We start from the raw sequence: 25,139 nt of genomic DNA on the forward strand, positions 1-25,139 counted from the left end.
ATTGGTAGAATGCTTGACTTGCATGCACAAGGCCCTGGGTTCAATCCCCAGCACCACTACCATAAATAAATATTTATTTATTTATTTATTTATTTATCTATCTATCTATCTATTGTATACATAGAAGAGGAACTTTGAATACCAACTGGCTATCTCATGACATCAGAAGAAATAGTGTTGCTTTTTTAAAGGGGTGATGCTGGTATGCACTTTTTAAAGGGGAGCTGTGCCTATATTTTAGTGATACAAGTGAAATGGTAGAGGAAATGACATACTAGGAGAAATTTGCTATGGAGTAAACAATGGGGTGAAATGGTGAAAATAAGACTGGCAACATATAAGGAACTGTCCAGATGTAGGTAGGGTCCGTGGCAGCTTATTATACTACATCCTAAGCTTTGTACGTGCTTGAAAAATATCTTTCCAAGTTTTTTTTAATGTAATTTCCTTATGTGTGTTTAAAAGGTTAGGTTTGTGGATTCTTTGTATAAAATATTATAGCACTTTAACATTTTTAACATTAATTTTTCAGTAGTCAATAGAAAAAAAGACTACTTGGGATTCCTTGATTCCTTGAGTGATAGCTGTCTTCAGTTGAAAAATTTTAGGTACTTCAATATTCTTTCTTTTTTCTTCTTAAATATTAAAAAAATGAAACATTAGACATTTCAAAATGTATATCCCGTTTTAATTTGAAGAATCAGATTCCACTATCATTAACTTAATCCTCAAAACAGGAACTAGGATGTGAAGACATAAGGAAGAATTAAATTAAGAAATTGTAAGAGTATGAAATAAATGAAGACTTGCACTTAAATTCTTGTATGCTCCTCCCTCACCAAATGGATAAAGATCAGCCATAAAATTGACTCCCTATCAAGGGATGTAGGAGTGGCAACTTTTTTCTGACAGAGGGTAGTGATAGAATAATTTTCCCCCTGCTGGATAAACTGGGTAAAACCAGAGTCCCTGGTCTTTTTCCCTACCCAAAAGTAATACATGTATAAAATTCACAGCAGTAAAATCCTGTCTGTCCAGGAAGAGAAATCTAAAAGCTAACATTTCACAAAACCTGAAGTTAATGTTCATTACGAGTTTTAGGAAATCATCAGAATAGGCTTTTGTTATATAAAATATTAATAATGTTACACAGTGTGCTCAGTCTGTAAGCATATTATCTAAAATTTGTAAAGCTTGTTTCATCCATTTTTTTTTTTCATTCTAAGGTTTGTGGACTTTTTTGTGCAACACAGAAATATCATTACATTGTTTTTCGCATCGTCATCTAATTTTGAGGCCACCGGTGGCTTACTTTTTCATAAGAAGTCTGAATGGCTACAACAGATTTAGTGTTTTCAACCACCTTTCATTCAGGTAGAACAGCCTTCATGCAATACTATCTTAAGAAAAGCTACTGCTTCTACGACATCTCAAGTCTTTCTTCCTCATTTCACCCTCCCCATGTACGTACACTTACATACAAACACTCGAAGGCCTTTCACTTCAACAAATCACGCCCAAAAGACTTCAGCAATTTTTTTTCAATGCTTAGAAAATGTTCTTGCTTTTGTTTTGTTCCTGTAATTACCACCTGCTACATTCCATAATCCTATATGTAACCTGTATTCTACAGGCCATAAAAAGCAGGTTGATAGGAGTCATAATACAAGGAATAGAGTTTCTCATTCTGCAGAAAATCCCACCCCCAATCTCTTGTTAAATGCTGCTGAGATTTCCTAAGAAAATGTCATAAAAGTGCACCACGATGGGCCTCTGTGCTTTCAAACAAGATTCAGCATTTTTCTCCTACTTTCTGAGTTCTAATGGTCTCTGGCCTCTACTGATGTCAGACAATGCAGCTTCTGGGTTCAGATATCTACCAAATGTATCAGTGGGGCTTTCAATTTCCCCTAATATACATGTTATGGCTGACCGTGATAAAAACGAAGGCATTGATGCCCAGCAGGCCCCTACCAGTGCCCACTACAGATGTCTTGCCAAGGAACTGATGACTTCACTGAAGACAAGGGCCATTGCTGCTAACACCAATACAAATGCACTATCTTCCCAAAGTATCTTTTTTTTTTTAATTTTAATTTTTTATTTTTTAGGTGTAGATGTCGTGCTGAGGATCGAACCCTGGTCCTGCCCGTGCTAGGTGAGCGCTCTACCACTGAGCCACAATCCCAGCCCACCCAAAGTATCTTTTTACAAAACAATTCACTTCAGCTTTCATTCATTTTTATTATAATCTTCTTGCCCTAGCCTCCAACCAAAGGTCTAGAGAGCAGCCTAAATGACATATGACACTATCCTCAGAATTACCTCCTGTATGTCTCTCCTACCCCATTCCAAGTCTCCAAACCACAGCTGAGCAACTTGACTCTCCCTGGAGATAATTCTATTGGATGAAACTCCTCACTTTCTCATGTAAACAAGTCCCTGGCCACCCCAGTCTACCAATACCACTTTTGTTAGGTGGTAACGAAACTGTTTTTTTGGTATTGCTTTGTTTTGTTTTTGCACGGCTGGGGATTGACTCTAGGGCCTTAGGTATGCTAGGCAAGTACTTTCCCACTGAGCCACGCCCCTAGGCTACTTATTGATATCTTACATTTAAAAATCCTATGTTATGTGCATGTACAAATATTTAACAATGAATCCTGCTATTATGTATGATTATAATGTACCAATAAAAAATATGGAAAAAAATATTACATTAAGGTGCTGGGGATATAGGTCAGTAATAGAGAATGTGCTTATTAGCACACACACAAAAAATTCTGTTATCAGACTACAGGGAAACAGGACTTCTCATATTCCTTGATGAAGGCATTATTAAGTTGAAACAACCATTATGCAGATCAATATTCAAGATCATAACCTCTAACTCAGCAATTATACTTCTAGAAATTTATTTTATAAATGCTTGTGCATATATGTATAAAAAATTATATAAAACTTAACTGTCCATCAATGGAGAACAACTATAGTAAATTCACACAATGACATATAATGCCACTGTGAAAGACAACAAGAAAAAACTTCACACCGTTATAAAGAATTCCAAGACACTATTAATAGTACCAATTCTACACAAGGTACAAAAACTGCTACACTTTATGTAAAACAAAAACAGATAAATATAAATATGTATATTGCTTGTATATGTATAGACCAACTCCAGAAGGATTTGTCAAAAATCACTTCTACATCCAAGAAGAAGCAATGGTTTGCTAAAGGACAGTCATGGGAGGAAGCCTTCTCTTTGCACATTTTTGTGTCCCCTTTGAACATATTTAAATTTTTCTTAATTATAAAAATGTAAGTTTTTAAATCCTGTTTCATGTTTATTTAAAATTATGTTATAAGCTGGATGTGGTGGCACATGCCTATAATTCCAGTTATTCTGGAGGCTGAGGCAGAAGGATCGAAAGTTCAAGGCCAGCTCGAGCAACTCAGTTAGATCCTGTCTCAAAATAAAAATAAAAAAGGGTTGGGAGTATAGTTCAGTGGTAGACTGTCCTTCAGTTCAGTCCTCAATACCACAAAAAATTTAAAAATAAGACATGCCTTTTATAACATACATATGTTTATCATGAAATTTGTTAACTGATGTCAAAAACTGAATCTATCACCTAATAGTCACTAAGGGAAATCAACTTCTGCAATGCTGTTGGGTAAGTTTACTAGTAGGTGTTAACTATATGTGCATGTGCATCAACTCAACAGCTGAATGGGAAAAAGAAGTGTAGGGTTCACTCCTGCACAACCAAGGTATGCATTCCCAGACTATATATTGGTGGTTTCTACTATTCCTGAGTGACACCTGAGGTTCTCATGACATTTCATAATTTTCCGTTTTACAAAGACATGAGTCTGAATCACACATACCATAAAGAGGGGCAGGGGCAAGATAGTCTGGCCTGGCCAAGGTCCAGTTATGCTCTTAGTCACAGTGCTCCGTCTTAGTGCTGTGAACACTGTAAATAAAGTGATAAAAACTCTGCTTCTTTTTAAGAAATGAAACAAACAGAATTAACTGCTAGTTGAGTCTAAGAGTTGATGACAGAATGAGGGGAATATGGAAATGTTTATGAAAGTAAAAGGCCCTAGCCACAAAATAGAAGTTTCAGATAAATTAAAGACTGAAATGTCAAAAGCAATGACTCAGACACACTGTGTGAACAAAACTACCAAATGCTCCAAAAGTAAATCAGTAGAAAATACATGTGAATTTGTGTCAATAAGTTCTCCAGACAGTACCAATATCCCTCATCAAATGAGAGAAGCAGTTAAGGGTCTAGAAAGATCATTTAAATATTTCAGGTATACTTTTAGTAATTTTTTGGAAGGAATTATGTGCTACAATGTTTTTTAAATTTTGAATTGTAACTGGCTTGGGCCATATCCCTCACAAATGTCAAGAATCTACTGCATCTAATTTTGACATAAAATGAGTTTATGTCCTTCATCATTCCTCCCTCATACCATTTCTTTGCTCCTGTCTGCCATGAGTGGATAACAGAGAGGGTCGGTGTGAGGGGCACAGTCTCCCTATGTGCTGAGCTCCTGCTGCAGACTCAAAGTGAGGAGCCTGCCTGGGCTGAGATGAGGAGAAGTGACCTAACAGGACACGGCACAAAGCAGAAGAGTGGGCCCTGTCTGCACCCCAAGAGTCTGAGCCTGCAGATACGGGGAAAAACAAGGATCACTGAAAAAAAGCACTAAGTGTAGCCTATTCCTGCTCAACCCATCATTCTCCCCAAATTATATTTAAAAGAACAATGAGTTGATGTCCACTAAGACTAGCTAAATAGTTGTAATTATTTTATGTTTTCTTTCTTTAGAGTTGCATTTTATAGCTTTGTAGCTAATTGGTACAAATTCAAAATTAAGGTACAAAGATACTGTGGTTATGAGCTGAGAGTATAAAATGGGAGTAGACATTACCTCAAAAGCAGAATCAGATTAAAATTCTAAGAACCAGAATCAGATTGAAATTGTGTCATTCAGATAACAGGCATGAGATATCAGGCCTGGTGTTGATGAACTAAGCCTTCCAGATTTTGGTTAAGAGGGCAATGTTATCTTCTCTAAAGAGCAAATCAAGAATGCTAACCCTAAAATCATTATCATGCACAAAAAAAAAAAAAATGAAAACAGTATAGAAGAGGAACATGGCAATGAGAAAGGCCATCCTCCACTGTGGGAGTCAAAGGCCTTGATGCCATGATGATTACTGTTAGGCCATTAACTGAAGAAGGCTTTTGGTTTATTTCATAGAAATCATCAGTTACCAACCAAATGCTACACCTGGCACAGAGAAACACACTCAAAAGTCCTTAATATCATTCTTCAGTTATATCAGCTAAAAGGGCTCTCACTGTGACATGCAGAACTGCTCTGAACCCCCATCCTCACTCTCTTCTGGCTCCTTGGCATCTTTCAAAGGCACGAATCAAATGACTTCACAAAGTATCCTTCAGACCTGCTGTACTCTCACAAGTCCTTTCCATCCTTTACCCTTCCCAAAACTAGTACTTTCCACTCCTCCTCTTCATTCCACTTCCCAAAGTTTGACAATTGCTTCTTCTGTGACTGTGGATGAGTTAGTCACTTAATCAATTTCCCCTCTGTAAAATGTAGAGGATCACAGAATCTTTCTTTACTGAGTAATGGTGAAGATTAGATAAACCAGGTAATATGTTAGCTATCCTGTAGACAACAGTCAAATATAATGTTAACTTCTTATTATAATTATTGACTTTAACAATTATCTGGGTTCATAAGAGCTCCTTAGCAATCAAAAAATTAAATAGCAGTTTTTCTTTTCAACTCATTTTTAACTTAAAATTAATTCAAACATTTATTAATTTACTTATTTTTGCAGTACTAGGGATTGAACCCAGGGATGCTCTATCAATGAGCTACATCCCCAACTGTTTTTTAACATTTTATTTTGAAACAGGGTCTTACAAAATTGATTAAGCCTGGTCTTAAACATTTTATCCTCCCACCTGAACCCCCTGAGTCACTGAGATTACAGGCATGCATCACAGCACCTGGCTACTCAACTCATTTCAATAACATCCAAGATAGTAAGTCACGTGTGTTCAAACCTACATCAGAAGATGTCAAGATTACTATGTTAAAATTAGGTATTGTATTATTAATGATATTAATAATAGCTCCAGAAAGACCCCCATTTTTGTCATAAAGCAATCCATCCGAAGTAATGTAGAAAGATCTGCCATGTGAAAAAGGCCTGAAGCCACCCAATCCCCAGAGAAGCCCCACATGTGGTCATGAGCTACCACACTGGTATGACTCCATTTAAACAAGACTAGATGAAACACTAGGACAATATTTCCCAAAGTCTGCTCCCCAAAACACAATTTTTAGAAAGCCATTCATTCCTATCCCAGATAAAATATTCAGTGATAAAAGACATGCAATTTCCCAGCAGCCTTTGGGAGATGCACACTGGCTGTGGTGCAGACACCTGTATAGCACTAAGTCCACAGTCACTATGGACTTATAATCACTGTCACAGCACACTGAGTTCTACAGAAACCCCTCTGTAGAAAATAACATGAAAGTAGGTAGTGTTTTACAGAGTAGATGTCACTCATCTTCAAGTTGGATGCAACTTGAAGGATGCTACCTTCTGACTTAGCTCCCAGACTGCAGCCATGTGTGGAATCCTATGACATCTCATACTGAGGCATGTTCTTTTAGTTCAGACTTGAGAAAACAATGCTGAAAAAGATATGGGCCCTGCATCCTGAGACCGCCCTACAGCTTTTGATGTACTCTGTGATGATGTCCTTTACAACACCTAAGGACCCAACATTTACTAAGAGAACTCCGTGTCCACCAAAGGCCAAATGGGGTAATCAGACTAACCCATTAACACTGATACACATTAAAGGAACACCGAGATGCTGGGGCAGAAGGAGTTCCTTAATGCCTTGTCATTTTAAAGGATCTCACCAATACCAGCCTACTTGACCTCCACAACTCTTTCAAGACTGATAAGAACTAATTCCTCATTTTACAAATAAGAAAATTAAGAAACAGACTTTTATCTCTTAAGATAAAGCCTAGGATGCTGTAATTTCGTCAACAGAGAAGACATTGAGATGGTGAAAGGCAAAGGCTCTGCAGCCACAGCACCTGGATTTACATCCCAGCCTCATGATTTACTACGATCTGTACACCATAGGCAGGGACCTCCCCTCTTGAGCCTTAGCTCCTTCAGATGTAAAGTGGATTGAAATATCTACTTCATAGAGATATAAAAACTTTTTTTAAAAAAATATGCAAGTTGGAATGCTTTGCACACAGAGGACACTCAGTCTATAAGAGCTTCAGTGATTGTGAACAAAAGAAAACAATCTTCTCTCCAGTATCCATGCGCCCTCCAAGCACCAGGTCACCAGGTATATGCAATAACAGAGGGCAGGAGATGATACCTGTGCAAAGGCCAACACCTTGGCTTCATTAAGCCCTATGTTCATTTTCAGGAGTCCAGAGATTGGGGGTGGAGGGAGCAGTGTTTAAGAAAACTGCAAGACTCCGAGTTGTCACGGACAAGTAGATTTCAGAGTGGATTTGGGAGACTTTGTAAGGTATCCTAAATGTAAGATCAATAAGCATTAGCTTAGCCATGTTCTTCTAAAGAAAAGAACATTTTGACAACCAAAAAATAATAATAATAAAAATTAAGATAAAAAAGCTACCCCAACAAATGAGGCCACTGGCAACTTTACTGTGATGTTTGTGCTCTGAAAACATTGAAACCTCCTCACATGCCAACAGTGGCTCCTGAATGCGCTTCAAGAGACAGACAGCGGGTGCAGAGGCAGACAGCATGCACTGGAAGGACCGTGGCAAGAAGCTGATATGAAGAGGAGAGATGAAAGCTAAGGATCCTCCCCACGAGGCTCCAGTGACGCGGCCAGTCTTTCTCTACACAAGCCCTGGTTTGTGTATGTGCACCTAAGACATGAGGAGAAGAGGCCAGGAAGACAGCGTGGATACCCTGATTATCATCACACTGTGTCATCACCATCTGCATACAAGAAGTACTGATGGAGACCTTGATTAACTGGGCTTTATAATCCCTTGTGAAGATTCACAGTAGGTATTGATAAAGGTTATCAAATGAATGGATGAAACAGGGGAAAACACGACAGAGTAATGGAGAGGAAGGTTAGAAAGACAGGAAATCAGAAAAAAAGAAGTTTATTTGTCCATCGGTCTCACATTCCCCAGTGAAAATTCCAACTAACAACTAGGCTGCTAAGTATTTATTTATTTACCTCCTTGGCAGAAGCACAACATCACCACTCCAAGAAACTCTCCTTATTTAAGCGTCAGTGAAGAACACATCAAAAAAAAGTTAAATTCAAACCTCTTAAACGGGCTTATTCAATAAGGATGAGAAAAATCCAAACTAACACTTGAAGCATCTTTCAACAAACACATATTGCTACAAAGAAAATTTTTCCTTTCAAATCAAGCATGACAGATACCAGCTTTGATATTCTACTTACCCTGCTTGATAAGAACTCTGAATCACACACATATTGGAACTGAGATCTGTGGTAGAGAGATGTGAAATTTTGCCCTGAGGGCCCAAGTTCATAGATTTTAAGCAGGCAAACTCTAGATTATTTCAATGTGAGAACGGAAATCTTAATCCTATCAAGAACAAAGCCTTCAGAATCTGGGTCTTCTATTCTCAACCACGCGTGGACAGCAGATCTTGAGCGTCAACTAATCCATCTACCTTTAAATATGAAATCAGCAGGAAGAATGCTTCCTCCTCAATGCTTTCTCAAGAAAGCGCCCACTTGACCTCCTTCCTCACCATACTCTAATGAGAATGGTCCTATTTATAAGGTGGCAATGGTTCATCTGATTTCTCATCTATGCTGCCATGGAGATGGTGTGCAAAGGAGCACACCAAGGGTAACTTAACAAAATCTCAACTTCCTGCCCCTGTTTGTTACTGTTAAGAAGGATGAATTATTGAGATTCTGTAACCTCACCTACTGACTTCCTCTAAAAGAGGAACAGAAAATGAAAAATGCCTTTCAAGAAAAAAAAAATGTACACAGAAAGTGAAATCACACTAACTGACACTAACAGGCCTATGGCCTATTTAATACACTCTCACCAAATGCTTTTATTTGAGGTTCATCTTCAATGTATGCACTACAAGATATCTCAATGTGAGGCAGAAATTTCTTTAAAAATGTTATCTCATCAACATACCACACTAGAAAGATAATAATAGAAATTTTACACCCATTAGAGGGATTCAAAGGCCATAAAAAGAACAAGAACCTGTCTGACACAGATATTTCTATGCTTTTGCTACATATGCATGAATTTAAATTTTAAAAGAAAAACTAAAAGTAGTGCCTTGTTCTTTTTTATTTCCCTTCATAAATTTTTTTTTCAAAAACACTAAAAGTGGTATCTTCTTTTACTTATTCTGCTTCATACTTTTATAGAACATAGAGCTAAAATTAAGATTTACACTTGATTTCTCTTATGTCATAAGTTAGATTTGATCAGATTTTATTTTTCTCCCAGAAGTCATGCCTACAGCTAATCTTGATAATCATTTGTGACCAACCTGCTTATCAACATAAGCCTCAAGTTCACCAAATATGACCACAAATCAACAGGGTGAATTATTTAGATCATTTAACAATCAGACCAAATTGGCCACTTAGAAATTTCAATTCATTCTTCAGGGTGCAACAGTGTAACACATGGGGAGAAATACAAAATATTTCCTGAACATCCTATTAAAGAAGGTTGGGAGTACACAACAGATTAATGTTCTAAAACCTGAACAAATTTAATTCCATAAATTTATATATAACATAAAGCTGTTGTCCCACCTTGAAAGGGCTGGGACAGAATAGGTGCTCAAAAAATTTTACTGAATAAAGTTCAAGTTAGGAGAAACAAACAGGTGTGGTGATGCACACATACAATCTTAGCAACTTGGAAGTCTGAGGCAGGAAGCTTACAAGTTCAAGGCCAGCCTGGGCAACTTAGTGAGACCCTGTCTCAAAATAAAAAATGTTTTAAAAAGGGCTTGGGGCTGGGTGTTGTGGCTCAGTGGTAAAGTGCTTGCCTAGCAAGCATGAGGCACTAGATTCAATCCCTAGCATCACATAAACAAACTAAATAAACAAAATAAAGGTACTATGTCCATCTACAACTAAAAAACTATTAAAAGTTCATGTGTGTGTGTTTTTGGCGGGGGTGGGGGGGTGGTGCTTGGGATGTAATTCAATTGTAGCATGCCACTGGGTTCAATCCCCCATATCCATTTGAAGAAAAAAAAAAAAAAAAGGAAAAGTTTATTACCTCTAATCAATGCTTGTAGTAGCATCCTGCTAAGTCAGACCCAGATACCTGGGTGAGGCACACAACAGGGAGAAACCACCCAACCAGGCAAAAGAGACTCCGTTCCACCATGCAAAGATGGCCCCTGGCTCTCTGATTACAGTAATTCAGAATTAGTGTATTGTTTTGAGTATCTTCTTATTTACATTTCATCTTCATTTTTATTTTGATTCTAGGATACTACAACTGCCCTTCATTCCTCCCCATTATTATCTCTGTCTTATTTTCTTACTTCTTTTAACAATCCTAGCTTCAGAGTAAATTCCATCAACTTTTGAGTCCCCTCTGTAAACTTAGATCCCATTCTTTTTGATGACTGCTTTATAATGGGTTCATGAATTAGACCAAGGAGGGTTTTTTTTTGTTTTGTTTTGTTTTGTTTTGTTTGGGGGGGGGGGTTGTTTTGTTTTTTGGTATCAAGAATTGTACCCAGGGGCACTTAACCACTGAGCCACATAGCCTTTTTTCTTTTTCATTGTGAGACAGGATCTCAATAAGTTGCTTAGGGTCTCACAAAGTTGCTGAGACTGGCTTTGAACTTGCATTCTTCCTGCCTTCCAAATTGCCAAGATTATAGGCTGCACCAAGGCACCCAAGGTATTCTTTTCCAAACAACTCAACAATGAATCTTGTCAATTCTTGGTTTAAAAAAGGAAAGGAAAAAAATAAAAAGATGAATTTTATTCCCATTTATTTTTCTTATATTTACTCATTATTGTTCATCTTAGTATAAGCCATGTATAAGAGCAAATATATTAATCTGAAAATGTGTTTTCTTTGAAATAGCCTAGGAACCACTGTTTTGAAAATCAAAAACCTAAAGATAAAACAAAATAATCCCATGCCAATATCATTTTACCTGGTTCTACCCCTTTCAAACAGCATAATATAAATATAGACAAGTTACTAAGTATCTCCAAGCATCAGTTTACATTAATAGAAAAAAATAATAATACCCAAAGTTCAACATTAGTGAAAGTGGTAGAAATAATACCTCTTGCCTAGAGCAATATGTGGACATCCAGAAGGTAAGCACTAGGTATTTGGGGGGTGAATAAATAAATAAGTGAATGAATAAAGCACTGAGCTTAATGCTTGACATTCAGAGAGCACTCAAAGTATACTTCACCTTAAATATTAATACTGTAAGTGTTTTGCAGAGGTTACTCCTCCTGCCCCATCACTATCACAGGAACATGTATTACCACAGTATTATCATGGTACCCATGACTTCATCTCTACCATTCACACATATTTAACTGCAGCTTTGTTTTATAAACTATCATTTTATGTATATGATTTATCTCCCCAGATTATAAACATGCTGAAGCAAGGACTGATATTCTATTTCTTGTAGTCCCAACACATTCATTCATTCAATCCTACTCCAAGTGTTGACTGTGTGGAGCACTCCCCAATATCGATTTGCATAGTATTTGTTGACTCCATACAAAGTACTGACTGTAAATATGACAGAAACAAGAATAATACAGAAGGCATTTTACTGTATTCATATAATATGCATGCAATCCTTACAATAACCATCTAAGCCCTTAATCCCAAATCCACTTCTGAGGAAGAAACTCAACACCTTAAATATCACCCAACTTTATTCACATTCCCTTCAAATTTCCTTGTTCTTTCCTCTAAACTATCCTGTTTCCTAAATGGGGATTTCTTAGATCTAATAAATTAAATTCAGTTGTTAGGTACCAATTCCTGGTGTTTCTTTCCATCTGCTCCCTGCAATAACTGCTACAATCAACACTAACTAATCCATCATCTCTTCTATTGACTCATATCTACATATATCAACTAAGAAACTTGACACAGTCAAGAGAAATCCTGAGAACATCCCCACTGGATAATGAAGCCCTTAAGAAATGTATCTTCTGCAGATCCCTTGAACTTCAAGACATCATATAAATAGAGTATCTTTGGGGCTACGGGTGTGGCTCAGTGCGTAGAGTACTTGCCTAGAATGTCCAATGCCCTAGGTTCAATCTGAGTACTGCAGAAATAAACAAACAAATAAGTATATATTTTTAATACATATCTTCACCAATATTATAATCACCCCAAATCCCTGTGAGGAACAAATACCTCAATAATAGCAAACAGAAACAGTAGTAATGAGATATTCACCAGAAAGTCGCCTGTGGATGCAGTGATCAAAGAGAACAAGTCAACCCAATCCATCATTCTCAATCATATTTCAGGCATTCCTTGACAAAAGGTGAAAAGCTGCATACTAGCTTCTGAAGGCTAATCATTAAAAAAGAAATATCCTGTACTCTGCCACATGTACATGATTACAAGCCAGGGTCCTGCATCGTCCAGCCCCCAAATCCATGTTTCTTAGCTCAATGGCTTCCACAGCTGCTAAAACTCTTTTTCTTTTTTGCTGGTACCATGTGTAATTGTTACAGTATTATTAGTGGAATTCAGAGCTATGGCCACTTCTGGAGAAGATCAAGAAAACTCCACAAGGGCAAAGATCTAGTCTTTTAGAATTCATACTATAAGGATGGACAAAAACTTGGTAATTAACTAGTAACACTGCTGGATGGATCACTAAGTGTCACATCCTTGAAAACCCCAGAGTACTCTCGTCCCACACCACGTAAAATAACTTCTGTAAATATCCCATCTTAACTGCATCTACAGCAAATCGTGTTGGTTGAAATAGTATATAATTCTTAAAAATAAAGTAGCAAACAGAGCAGGGGAAATTATTCAGAAACCAGCTCTCAATTACTCAGGGACTAATTAAACAGGACATATTTCTTCTTTCCTCCACTAATGGGTTTTTAAATTCGTAAAACATTGATTGGATAATATATAAAAGAGAGATGAAATAAAACTAAAACATGCCAGGGTTTATTTTGTCAAATTCAGAATCATCAAATTAAATATAATGACAAATAGTACCTGTGAGGTATTTTTCCATCTAGATTTTAGAGACATGGCTATAATTAGAATGTGGTAGCAAAGGGGTCTAGAAAACAGGTGGGAAGAGCCCATGTGGATCTTTACCTAAATCCAGTCATTCACGGGAATCATTTTCTGGTCCACATAATTAGTTTAAATCACTACTAGCCCAGATACCTATTTTCTCATTTTCTCATTCTCTTCTCCCAGCAGACTCACGCAACAAAAATATTAATTACAGTAAGTGAATTCCCTTCACACCTACTCTTCTTCTTTAACCACCCTACCATTTCCTCAATTAGGCAACATTTTAAAGTATTTCTTTCTTTTGCCCCTTCTCCTTATTAAATGACTAGGTTGGGATAAATAAATTTTAGGCTTTGTACCCAGTATCATGTTAGAACATGTTCCTCCCCTCCAAGAGTCAATACTATCAACGATAAGTTACTTTTTACTCAAGGAAAAAAATATTGCTGGAAATTTTTTGACAGGTATATATAATGCATATACCAGAAGCCAATCTAAAAACTTTGGCCAGGAATTAAATTACCATGTTCTGCCCTAGACTACCTACCTTCTGCCCATCACAAAGCCTGACTAAGGCACAATGATAATATAACCACCACATGTTTGAATAATTCTTTAAAGTTTTCAGAATCTTTTGTTATTTAATATTTAGATTTTTTAAAAAAGTAACTATTGTTCCTATTTTCCAGATGAAGAAATCTAGGCTAAAGGAAGTAATATGACTTACACAAGGTGATACACATTAAGTGACAAAATTCTGTCTTCTGATGCCTATTCTGACATTCTATCCAAAGCTATAATGACTCTCCCCAAAAGAGAAACAAGGGTTGTCCTCAGCTCAGCATGTCCAAACATGAAGCTCATCTTTCCAGGAAACACCTACTAATCTGCTTCAACCCTACTTCTGTCTGCATGATCTTGTAGTTGTCTTGCCCCATGGGTCTCTGCTGCATTACCTACACATTTACAGAGACCACATCTATATACTTCATAATGACACTACTCAAATCAACCCACAAGCAAAATGACAATAAGCTCCTGTTAAAAATCATTTTCATACTGGTAATTCTGGGTTTGACTTTTACACCATACCTGGCCCAATGATGATTATTAGTCTTGCTCAGAAAAGTAAGTCTAATCTCTGTTACATTTTGTTTGTGCTGAACAATTAGTGACCCAATTTAGTACTTACAACAGAGAAGGCAGGAAACAAGCAGAAAAGGAGAAAGCAAAGTTAAGGAGGAAAAACAAAAAAAGCAAAAGAGGTATTAACAGTAGAAACCACTATGTTCTGTCCCACAAATGGTTGCCCCCCCTGCCTAAGAATAATCTTGGTAGGGGGGCTGGGATTGTGGCTCAGCAGTAGTGCGCTCACCTAGCACATGCAGGGCTCTGCATTCAATCCTCAGCACCACATAAAAATAAAATACAGGTATTGTGTCCAACTACAACTAAAGCAAAATATTTTATATATATATATATATAATCTCTTTGTCCTGAGAATAGGTCCTAGACACTATGGAAAGTAAGCCCCTACCCTCCAAATTACTAAAAAGACCATACTGGACAATAATGATATTCTCCATGGAGATATATTCAAATGCTGACAAGACCAAGGTAACTCACTGGAGCCTCACCATGACTCTATGCCATGCTATCTGGTACACATCAGCCGTATTTGGATTCAAGCCATAGAAGTTACTTAAATGTTATTTAAATACTCCAAAACTCTCATTATAAATTTTACCTACAAAATTTTACTACAGACCCCCCATCTCACAGTCTTAAAAGTTCGAAATCTTATGGCTGGGCATATAGCTCAGTGCTGGAGCCGTAGCCTAGCATGTGCAAGGTCCTGGTTCAGTCCCCTATAGCACCCCCCTCCCCCCAAAAGTTCTACAGTCTTCCATATCACTATATACCTACATAATAGTTACATTATTTTATAATTCCAGTTTCCCCATTTTTCCAAATTCAAAGAATAAAACAATTTACTCTCAGAAAATGTGTTGAAATGCTAATTAAGAATCCACTAAGTAAGCCAAGGGAGATGGCTCACCAACTGAGGAGGCTAGCTAGGGTAGAACAATTACAGGAGGTCAGCTCAGCATCTTAGCAAGACCCCCAGAAACTTAGTGAGATCCTGTCTCAGAATTAAGAAGTAAAAAGGGATTGGGGTGGGGGGTGTATAGCTCAGTTACAAAGTACCCCTGGGTTCAAACCTCAGTACTGAAAGAAAAAAATCTAGGAAGTAAGTGGATCTCACAATTATCCAGGACAATTTCATTCTCCCTATTGTTTCATTCAGCTCTCAATCACATTTAGTGCCAACACTTTCACTCATTCAAAGAAGCCCCCACAAACCTGTGCTTTTCTGCTAACCCTGGCCCATACTCTCCTTTCTGATTTCCAAAAGCAGCTTTTAGCATTTAAGTACATCAAGCAATTTATATCAACAAGCAAATCTTACCTTGTGGTGGTGAAGAAACAGAATTGTCTGGTGATCTTCACAATTGCTGTGCACCCCAAAGACTTCTTTTAAGAATCTGGCACTGATTTTAAAAGAGGAAAGTAAAATCAAAAGTACTGTCATCAAAAAGAAGCCTTCAAATCCACAAGTAATGAGTTCACATTTTCAAACACTGACATGCATAATTCCACATTCTACCACAATTTTATGTTAAAATAAAATAGTTCCAGATAAAGTGAAACTGATTTTAATCATTTATATCCTTCCCATATCCTAAATTCACCCAATGACAAACAGATGAATTAATTTTAATTTCCTTCATTATTTTTATCTTTAAAATACTTGAAACTTGACAAAACACATGCTGGCAAAAGACTAGATATTACCTAAGCAGTTTTTACCCACATATTTCAGTGTATTAAATCACAGATTATACAAAGTATTAATAAATAACGTTTTACAGTGAAACAAAATTACAATCTAACTAGAAAGTTCTACTTATTTTGACTATATAACTATATAGTTAAAAAACGAAATACTAGCCTTAAGTTATACTTATGGGAGAATAAAATGACCAATTCATATGAAAGGCAAATCTCAAAGATCTTTTCCATTTCTTCCAACTTTTAAACACATATTTCATTTTCTATTTTTATTAACATTCAAAATGAAAAGTGTCTGCTTTGACTTGTGATTAGAAATTGATGGAAGATACGAACGATGACAAATACAAAAACAATTGTTTCTTTTCCAAGGAGGGCCCAATCTCAAAACCCAGAATAAAAGCAAAGTGCTTTTCTCATATAAGCCATGTCGAGTGGAAACTACGGGCCCTGAATCCTCAGAATTCATTGCTCTCGGATTTAACAAACTTTCTATTTCTGATCAGCATCTTTTCACACAACATCTGGCTGCTCGCTCAGGTCCTCTAATTACTTCCACGTCTGAACGGACTACGTAGCTACAAGTAAAGGCCAAACTTTGCTCTCGGCCTTCCGAACTTAAGATGCGTTTAACCACTAGAGGTCTCCCCTTGGCCAGTTTTGCACGTTCGCTATTTTGCTGCACTTGAAACTTTCCGGAGAAATGCTCTCTACTCGAGTCAGTGTTTTTCTAAAAACTTGCGCAAAAATCCACGCGACCGAGATAGCCAGTACAGAGACTGTCGTGCTCCCAACACTAATGAAGACATCACAAACCACGATCTACGAAAATCAAAATGAAAATTGGACGCACTGGCCAGCGCCGAAGCCCCCCCCCCCCAACCCCAAATCTTATTTCTCATCTCAGTTTCCCTTAACTTAGAAAAATTAAAAATCTGTTTTTGTTTCTGTGCACTTTGAATGATCTCGAATGCATTTTTCTGGCCGTAGCCCCGAGGTGGCCAAGGAGCGGGCCAAGGGATGCAGGGAGGGGGAAGGGCCGTGCTCACGGCGCCCGAGGAAGTTGCATAAGGAAAGAGACTCCGTTTTTCGGGTCCCCTCAAAAAATCGGCGGGGAGGGGGAGGAAAAGGAAGCGGGGTGGTGGCGGCAGGGGGACTGAGAAGGGAAACCGAAGCGACGTTTACCTTCGTCTCCCCGTGGAAGGGTGGGGCAAGAGTCGGTCCACGCGACCCGGGAGTGCGGCTCGTTACCCCTACCTCTCTCCGAGCGCAGACGGACAGACAGACACCCCCAACCCTGCGCGGGGAAGGCGGAGAGGAAACCGCCCGCTTTTAAACTTTCTCTCACGGTCGCGCTGTGGGCCGTGCTCTAACCAGAACCGGGGGTTAAAATCATAGGGCCTTTTTTTTTTCTTTCAAGGTAATTAAAGTTTTACCAGTCCCGAAGTTGCACCCTCCCCCCGCCCGTGCCACCGCGCCCCCTCCCATTCCAGGGCTCTCAAGTTTTCCTCCTCCTCCCCCCACCAGCTCGCGGGGCGCGCGGCGGATGCCTCTGCTCCTGCGCTTCCCGATCCCCACCCCCGCCGGCCTCTACTTCCCCCCGCCCCGCCGCCGCGGCGCGAGGACGGCCCGCCGGGCCCAGGACGCGAGTGTGCAAAGCCCATTATTCCGGAATGGCACACGCACGCGGCGCGAGGCGGGCGGCGGCCCCGGCTGCGACCCCGCTCGCCTCCCCAATATAAGGCAGGCGTAAACAAGTTGCAGGAACAGCAGCCCCGCGCCTCCCCCAAGCGCAGCCCGCCGCCCCGGCGCGGCCGCCGCTACCACCGCCGCCGCGGCCGCCGCCTCCCGACACACGCCCGCGCCCGCACCCGGGCCGGCGCGGCACGGCACGGCGCGGGCGAACGCCGCGACGGCGCGGGCTCCCGGCCCGGCCCGCGGCCCGCGCCCTCCCCCGCGCGGACGGCCGCCGCGGCCCGCGCCGCCTCGCTTCCCGAAGCACTTTCCTGCCTCGGGCAGAAATAAACCGGAGGGTTTATTTTTGTGCAACTTTCCCAAAATGGCGGAAATTGGAGCTGATCTATATGAAATTCTCACACACTCGGTCGGGAATGGGGAGGCGGCGAGGAAGCAAACGCAAACTCTCGGCCGCCGAGCCTGGCCGCGGGTCCGTGTGTGTGTGCGTGCGTGTGAGTGTGCGTGTGCGCGGTGGGAGTCGGGGAGGCCTTTCCGCCGCGCACACACAGCACACGCCGGGGAGACGCGCCTGCACATTCAACCAGTCCATTCTCCGCAGCCCGAGCGGGGAGAAAGTGGCCCGGCCTCTTTTCCCACTGCCTGGGTCTCGGTACTTGTACTTCTCGCGCTCGCTCGCTCGCTCTCCGGTGCGCGCCCGGCACAAAGGCCACACGGGCGGAGGGGGCCGCAGGGGCGGCGCGCGGGGCTCGCGCCTCCCGCCGCACCGATCCGCCGCCCCGGCCGCCCCCGCGCCCCCCGCCGGCGCCCCTGCCTCGGCCGCCGCGCTGGCCGCCCGGGCTGCGGCTTCGCGGCGCCCACCCGGACACGCACCCCGGCGGAGCCCGGCGCCGCCGCGCTCCCCCACCCCGCGCCCGGTGTCATGAAAGCGACCAAAGTGACAAGCTCGGGGGGCGCGGGGGAGGGGGCCCACACGCATCCCGCCGCCTGCGCGCGGGCGAGAACCCGACGCGGCCGTCTCGCCCCGGCTCCCTTCCGCACGGCCCCCCACACCCTTCCCCGTGTGCGCGCAAAGAAAAAAAATACAAGTCTCTCCTCCCCCCATTTTTTCCTTTCTCTTTTCTCTCTCTTTTGTTCCTCTTTCACACTCGCACTCACTACTTCAGAGTGAGATGCCCAGAGACTCCCCCTCCAGCCGTTTCCGAGTCACTTGCCCACTTTTTTCCCCGGGATTAAGTTTTCTCCTCTTTCCCAGAGGCGCAGAGAAGTGGGGGAGAAACCCCTTCTGTCCTTCCCCTCCCCTGATCTGTTTCACAAGACGAGGGTGCGCTTCCTTCCCTCTATAGGTCTCTCAACTTTCATCCTCACCCAGAAAAATAAATGAATGGCTTTTGCATGGACAAATCTTCAGATTAATTAGAGATTAGATCCGATCAGCCGCTTCTTACCCCCAAATTTTCTCTTTTTTTTTTCTCCGTCTCACGAGTAGTCCTGACAAATGGTCCAGGGCTGCGGGCGCAGTGCGCATGTGCGCGTAGAGTCAGGGCTGGGGAGAGGGGAAACTGCGCTGGTGCCGGTGCCGCCGCCGCCGCCGCCGCCGCCGCCGCTGCCGGGGAGGCTCGCTCTGGCTTCCCTGTTAGTGCTGCTGCGCCTTCGCCGCTGGAAAGCAGCAATAAAGCCGCTTGGCAAATGCAGCTGCCCGCAGATACTGTTTCAGGTGCATCTTTTCGAGATCCTTGTCACCGGCTCGAAGCGGGCTCAAGAACAGTCTAAACAAATGTGAAAGACTGCTAAGGTTATAGATTTCTTTGTCTGTTTTTCACTTTACTTTTTTTAAAGGCAATTCTCCTAGCAGCTAATCCACCATGTGCTTTTAAATGTATGCATTCAGCCATTAAAGAGTGGGCCTTGGCTTTACACAAACGCTACCCAAAGCCTAAATACATGCTACAGGTCATGGAAAAATAAAGTTTTAAGCTTCTACGGAGTACATTCTCTCCCTCCTTTTAGGACTGGAAGAATGCATAATAAAGTATGCATTAAAAAACTTGCGCGCGTTCTTTTCACTTCCTAAGTGTGAATCTGAATTAATAGATTTGATGGGTTAGGCCTCTGTTTTGAGATATGCTGGGATTCCTGCCTTAACTTAGAAATCACTGTTCAGGTACCTTGGCAATAAGCAGGTCTAGGGTTACCCTCCTAATGTATTCAGTCAAGATGGCTGAGTGGTCCTAAATAGCAAAACCTGCCTTTGTCAACGTGTCAAAACTAGTATTGTATTTCAGTATTGACAGCTCTCCAATTATTGACTGCAGGCTGTCTTTGGGGCAGCTCACCGTCCTCCTTACTAGATAAATGTACTTATACAAAATAATTCAAGTAATTAAAGTTGGGATAAACATGTTGATGCCAATATCCAAGTTTGCTGGGGGGGAGGGGCGCAGGAGTAGCTAGTGTGATTTTAAGAATGGCAAAGCAAGCCTTATATTTTGTAAAAGTGAAAAGGTGAGGAGAAGCCCCCACCCCTCCAGTGAACTATTTATTTTATATCTAATAAAGGGTAAAGGAGACCCTTTTCTGAAATTGTTGCCTGAGGCTTAGAATTTAAATATATCACAGATGGAAATTCTGTATTAAAAATCCTTCCCCAAAAATGTAAGTAATATTATTCTTGATTGAATTTTTTCACCTAAGGAATGTTCCTTGAGCCAGCTTCAGAAAATAAACTGTTAAATTCTTTCCTTAGGACCATGAAATTACCCTAGAGAAGCAGACCACCCAACTCTTTCTTCTGTTGGTATGGTGACTGAATTCTCCAAACCAAAAATCAAGGCATGTAGCTTGATGTATACTTTAGACAAAGGTACAAACCCTGTGATGCGGAAATGAGCTTATAAAATATGCTTCATATACTGGACAGCTATTGGTTCCATTCTGTGAAGGGGAAAGACTGGGTTAGTGAGAGCTATGGATAATCTCAAACCACTGTTCCCTACTGATATCACTCACCACATCCAGCCTTTTTCAAAGCAGCTCTCAAGTAGTTTCATTAACCAGTCTCAATTTCAGCTTCTTGCTTTCTAGCCCTTGAATAATAAGCAGCAAAATGGCCAAAGGCAGACTATGGGAGAAAAAAAAAAAAAAAAAAGACCATGAATTATGTGGCAAACTAAGACCTTGCCCCAAAAGAAACTCAAATTAATTTTAGATTCCTCTTTCTAAAAATCCATCTTATATTCAGATTATTTCTGGATGGTATTTCTATTGTACATGGATTTTTAGAGATATTGGTTCAACAGTCTGTAAATGTATATGAATGGTCTGTCTTGTGCTAAGCACTCCACAATGTGCCAGAGGTAAACAGATGACCAAAACTAGGCCTTGGCTATAAGGAATTCAGTTTGGTGAGAGAGAGACAGTGTAGTAAATTTGGCATTATTTTCTAGTGTGGTAAATGTTATAGTAGGGGTATGTGGAACTAGTATAGTCAAGGAGCACAGGTGGGAATAAGGAGATTTTTTTAGAAATGATGTTTCAGCTAATTCTTGAAGGACATGCATCCAGGGTGTGTGATGTCCCCTTATTTCCAAGGTGTCCAAGTACATGCTCCAATCATAAAGTACCTGATAAAGGCCCAAGGTTGTAGAGAGCAAGGCTTGCCGCACTGACTGAGGCTCACTAATAGAAATAAGGATGACATGAGGCACTCTACAATACATTGTCTTTCTCCTTCAGAGGTCATTATTAGAACCTCATCTCAGTTGTTCCCAAGATGTAGTTCATGATAATAAATATTTTGAAGGTACTCCCCTGTAAGAATAATGACTTTAAAGGCTATTACCAAGATTTTTTTTTTAATTTTTATTAACAAGAAATCTTCAGTGCCACCATCCAAGACAGGCTGAATACACCGTTAGCATCCAGATAACATTGTTTTATTATTTATATAAATGAGTACTATTTAGAGGATTTTCACCATCTGTTCCCTAAGTGGTAATATACTAGAAGCTTCTCTGCCATACCTTCAACCTTCTGCTGTTCAGTCACTGGTTAATCATGCATGATGAATACATTTTTTCCAGCATCATTTAATCTCATCAGTCTCTACCCCTCTCCTCACTTCCCATTCTACTTTGCTTCACCCTACCACACCTACATACCAGATCCATCCTTCAGACCCAGGTCTCCAGATTCCCTGGCTGTCCAAACTATTTATTTTTCTTTGTATTTATTTGCTCATACCCAAACTTCCACTCCCTGCATATGACTCCATTCCCAACTATGCTGAAGTTAAGGTCATTTTCCACCGAAAATGTTTTAAACAATTCATTCTTCAGAGTTTTTGAGGCTTCTGATCACCCCATAAATGGATGCCATTTAAACCTCACACTGAGCCCACGCAGGGGTGCATGCCAGTAATCCCCTTGGCCCGGGAGACTGAGGTAGGAGAATCACATGTTCAAGGCCAGCCTCTGCAATCTAGTGAGACCCTGTCTCAAAATAAGACATATACAAGAGCTGGGGATGTAGGGCAGTGGTAAAGGATACCTGGGTTCAATTCCCACTACCATAAAGAACAAACAAAACCTCTCACTGTATGGGGTCCTATAACTTCCACTATGCCTGAACTTAAATTTAGAAATCAAACTCCCTGTTCCTAACATAGGGTACACTCCTGTACTGACAAATTCACGGATGATCTCCTCCATGAGCCAGGCCCTCACAAATTGAAAGCACTCAGAAGTGAAGTCGAAGGGGTTCATGTTCTAATCCAGTTTTCTGCCACTACTGCTGGCAACCATTTAGCAGGTCACCTCACATTTTAAGGCTTCAATCATCTCCCTAATTTGACAGAGAAAATAGAAACTGATTTCTGAGGTCTCTTGGAATGCCATGGCCCTCCCTTCTCCCCGTCACATGTGTTAGTAACACTGTGACAATTTAGTAGGAGTAATATAGAACTAAGAAAGGAATTTTAAGTAAGGAGTAAAGGTTCATTCATCTGCTAGGTATCCAAATGTTATCAATAAACAGCTCATTCAGTGGGGCTAAGCCTGGTAGTAATGAGATCGAGGTCAGGGATTCTAGTCCCTAATGGCTAGTTTGTTTTGATCTGTTTCATAGCCACAAACTGCTTTTCTAACCCAGGTCCCCATGTTGCAAAGTCTGCTATTATTGGTCCCAAGTCTTAAGATAAAATTGAATCTTTCTACAGACGTTTTCTAAATGAATAATACTTGAAATCATTCTTTTTAATGCATTGTCTTACTTTTAAGTATGAGTCGAGCTATTGATTTTTTTATCCTACATAATTGTGTACTCCATGTTTTTCCAAGTATAAAAATGATGTTAACATTGATTTGGCCAAAATTCTTATCATTGATATTTGTAAATGCTGAGTTTGTTCTTCCTGCTAGTGTTCTAGATAACACTAAAGGTTCATAGAGGTACTTTAATTTGAATCCTGGTTCTTTCTTGTGACATATCTGCATACTTTCTTAGCACAAGGCTTGTAATAGTGAAATGTAATTGAAATGCTGAGGGTAAAGAAAAGGAATATATTATTTATCAGATAAGGAAACAAGTATAATATCTACCACATTCTAAACATCTTAAGGAAATTAAATATATAAAAAAGCCTCTGGATGGAAGTGAGTATTTATCACAAAGAAGGTCGAGATAGATATATTCAAGAGTGGAACAACATTGACTTTTAAATTTAAAAGGCTATTTTTAATTTTATATAACACACTTATTTAAAAACCTAAATCCAGAAGTCTTATATCTAAATAATATTAGTGGGGACAAGCCAGATTTTAAAACATGTCTGTGACAATAGCTCCCGATCCCATTACAGCCTGGTTCTAAAATCTTTTTTCTATGTGACCTGGCCTCCTGCCGCAACTGATTGGTCCAGGAGTGGGCATTTAAGTCAAGAGTAGAATTGAGCAGTGAGGGGGGTAGCCTAGGATCAGCAGGAAGTGCTGGCCCATATGAATAGCCAATCATATTCTCACACTTGACTATATGAACTGGAGGTACTGGAGATGAAGTTAGTTGATAGGCATTGCAAATACTAAATGACTCACAGGAAAAGGTAGCACATAGGTATATTGTAAAGTGCTTCAGCAGAAATCATAGGAAAGAGCAGAAATTAGCTGGCAGGAGAAGCAAAAGATGAAGACGCCAGCACTGAATCCAGACTCTGCATGACCTCTCATTCTCACATGACATTCTGGTCCAAAGAGACCTGGCCATTCTGTGATCACCAGGAAGTCTTCCTGAAGAGCAGAATTTCTGTCTTCTCTGGCACCCCCACAATAACTGTCTATCACATATAGAGAATTGAAGAGTCTTCAAATTAAATAGAAAAACAAGACACCAAGCAATGTGTATGATGCCGTCATTTTGGCTTTACAAAACAATAGAGGATCAAGTGTGTAGTTCAATTTAGTCATTTCCGTACCAAGTCATTTTTTCTCATTAGTGGAAAATGCCAGCCAGACTTCAAGATTCAAATCCCAACTACATTTCTTGCCACTCTGCCATCTTGGGCAAGTTACTGAACCTCTCTTCCCTGTTTCTGTATCTGTAAAATGGGAATATTAACCATACCAAGTTCAAGGAACTGTTTCGAGGATTTAATGGATGAATGCAAGAATAATCCTGAGCATTTAGTTAGTCAATAAATGTTAGTTTCTGAATAGAAATTTTTGCCTGCTTTTATTATTCTTTACTGGAAGTTGACAAACTATAATTGCATATATTTACTAGGTACAAAGTAATATTGTCTCTCACACACCACACACACCACACACACACACAATGTGGAATGGTTTAATCAAGCTGATTAATGTAGCTATCTCCTCAGATACTTATTAGGTATTCCTCGTGTCTAACTGAAATACTGTAATGTTTGACAAACATATTCCCATTCCCTCTATTACATAACCTCTGGTAATCACCATTCTGCTTTCTGCTTCTGTGTGTTTGAAATTGTATTTTTGTTTGTTCGCTTACTTGTTTTTTCCTCCCACATGTAAAAGAACCTTTGGGTATTTGTCTTTCTCTGTGTGGCTAATTTTACTTAGCATAATGTCTTCAAATTCCATCCATGTTTTCTCACATAACATAATTTTTCTCCTTTTTTTTAGATGGAATAGTATTTCATTGTGTATATATCTCCCATTTTCTTT

General features: G+C 40.2%; 1 protein-coding gene across 1 annotated transcript in view; it reads right to left on the minus strand.

Annotated features, from left to right (window-relative positions):
- Positions 1-17,520, minus strand: part of L3mbtl3 (L3MBTL histone methyl-lysine binding protein 3) — a 114,154-nt gene extending 96,634 nt beyond the window's left edge. The window contains exons 1-2 of the mRNA XM_026380900.2: positions 17,434-17,520; positions 15,866-15,947 (exon numbers count right to left, since the gene is read on the minus strand). The gene's annotated coding sequence lies outside the window, so the exon portion shown is untranslated. The remainder of the gene's footprint in view (positions 1-15,865; positions 15,948-17,433) is intronic.
- Between the last annotated feature and the right edge of the window lie 7,619 nt (positions 17,521-25,139).

The sequence above is a fragment of the Urocitellus parryii genome, chromosome 8 (assembly GCF_045843805.1).
Source record: "Urocitellus parryii isolate mUroPar1 chromosome 8, mUroPar1.hap1, whole genome shotgun sequence".
Taxonomy (NCBI): domain Eukaryota; kingdom Metazoa; phylum Chordata; class Mammalia; order Rodentia; family Sciuridae; genus Urocitellus; species Urocitellus parryii.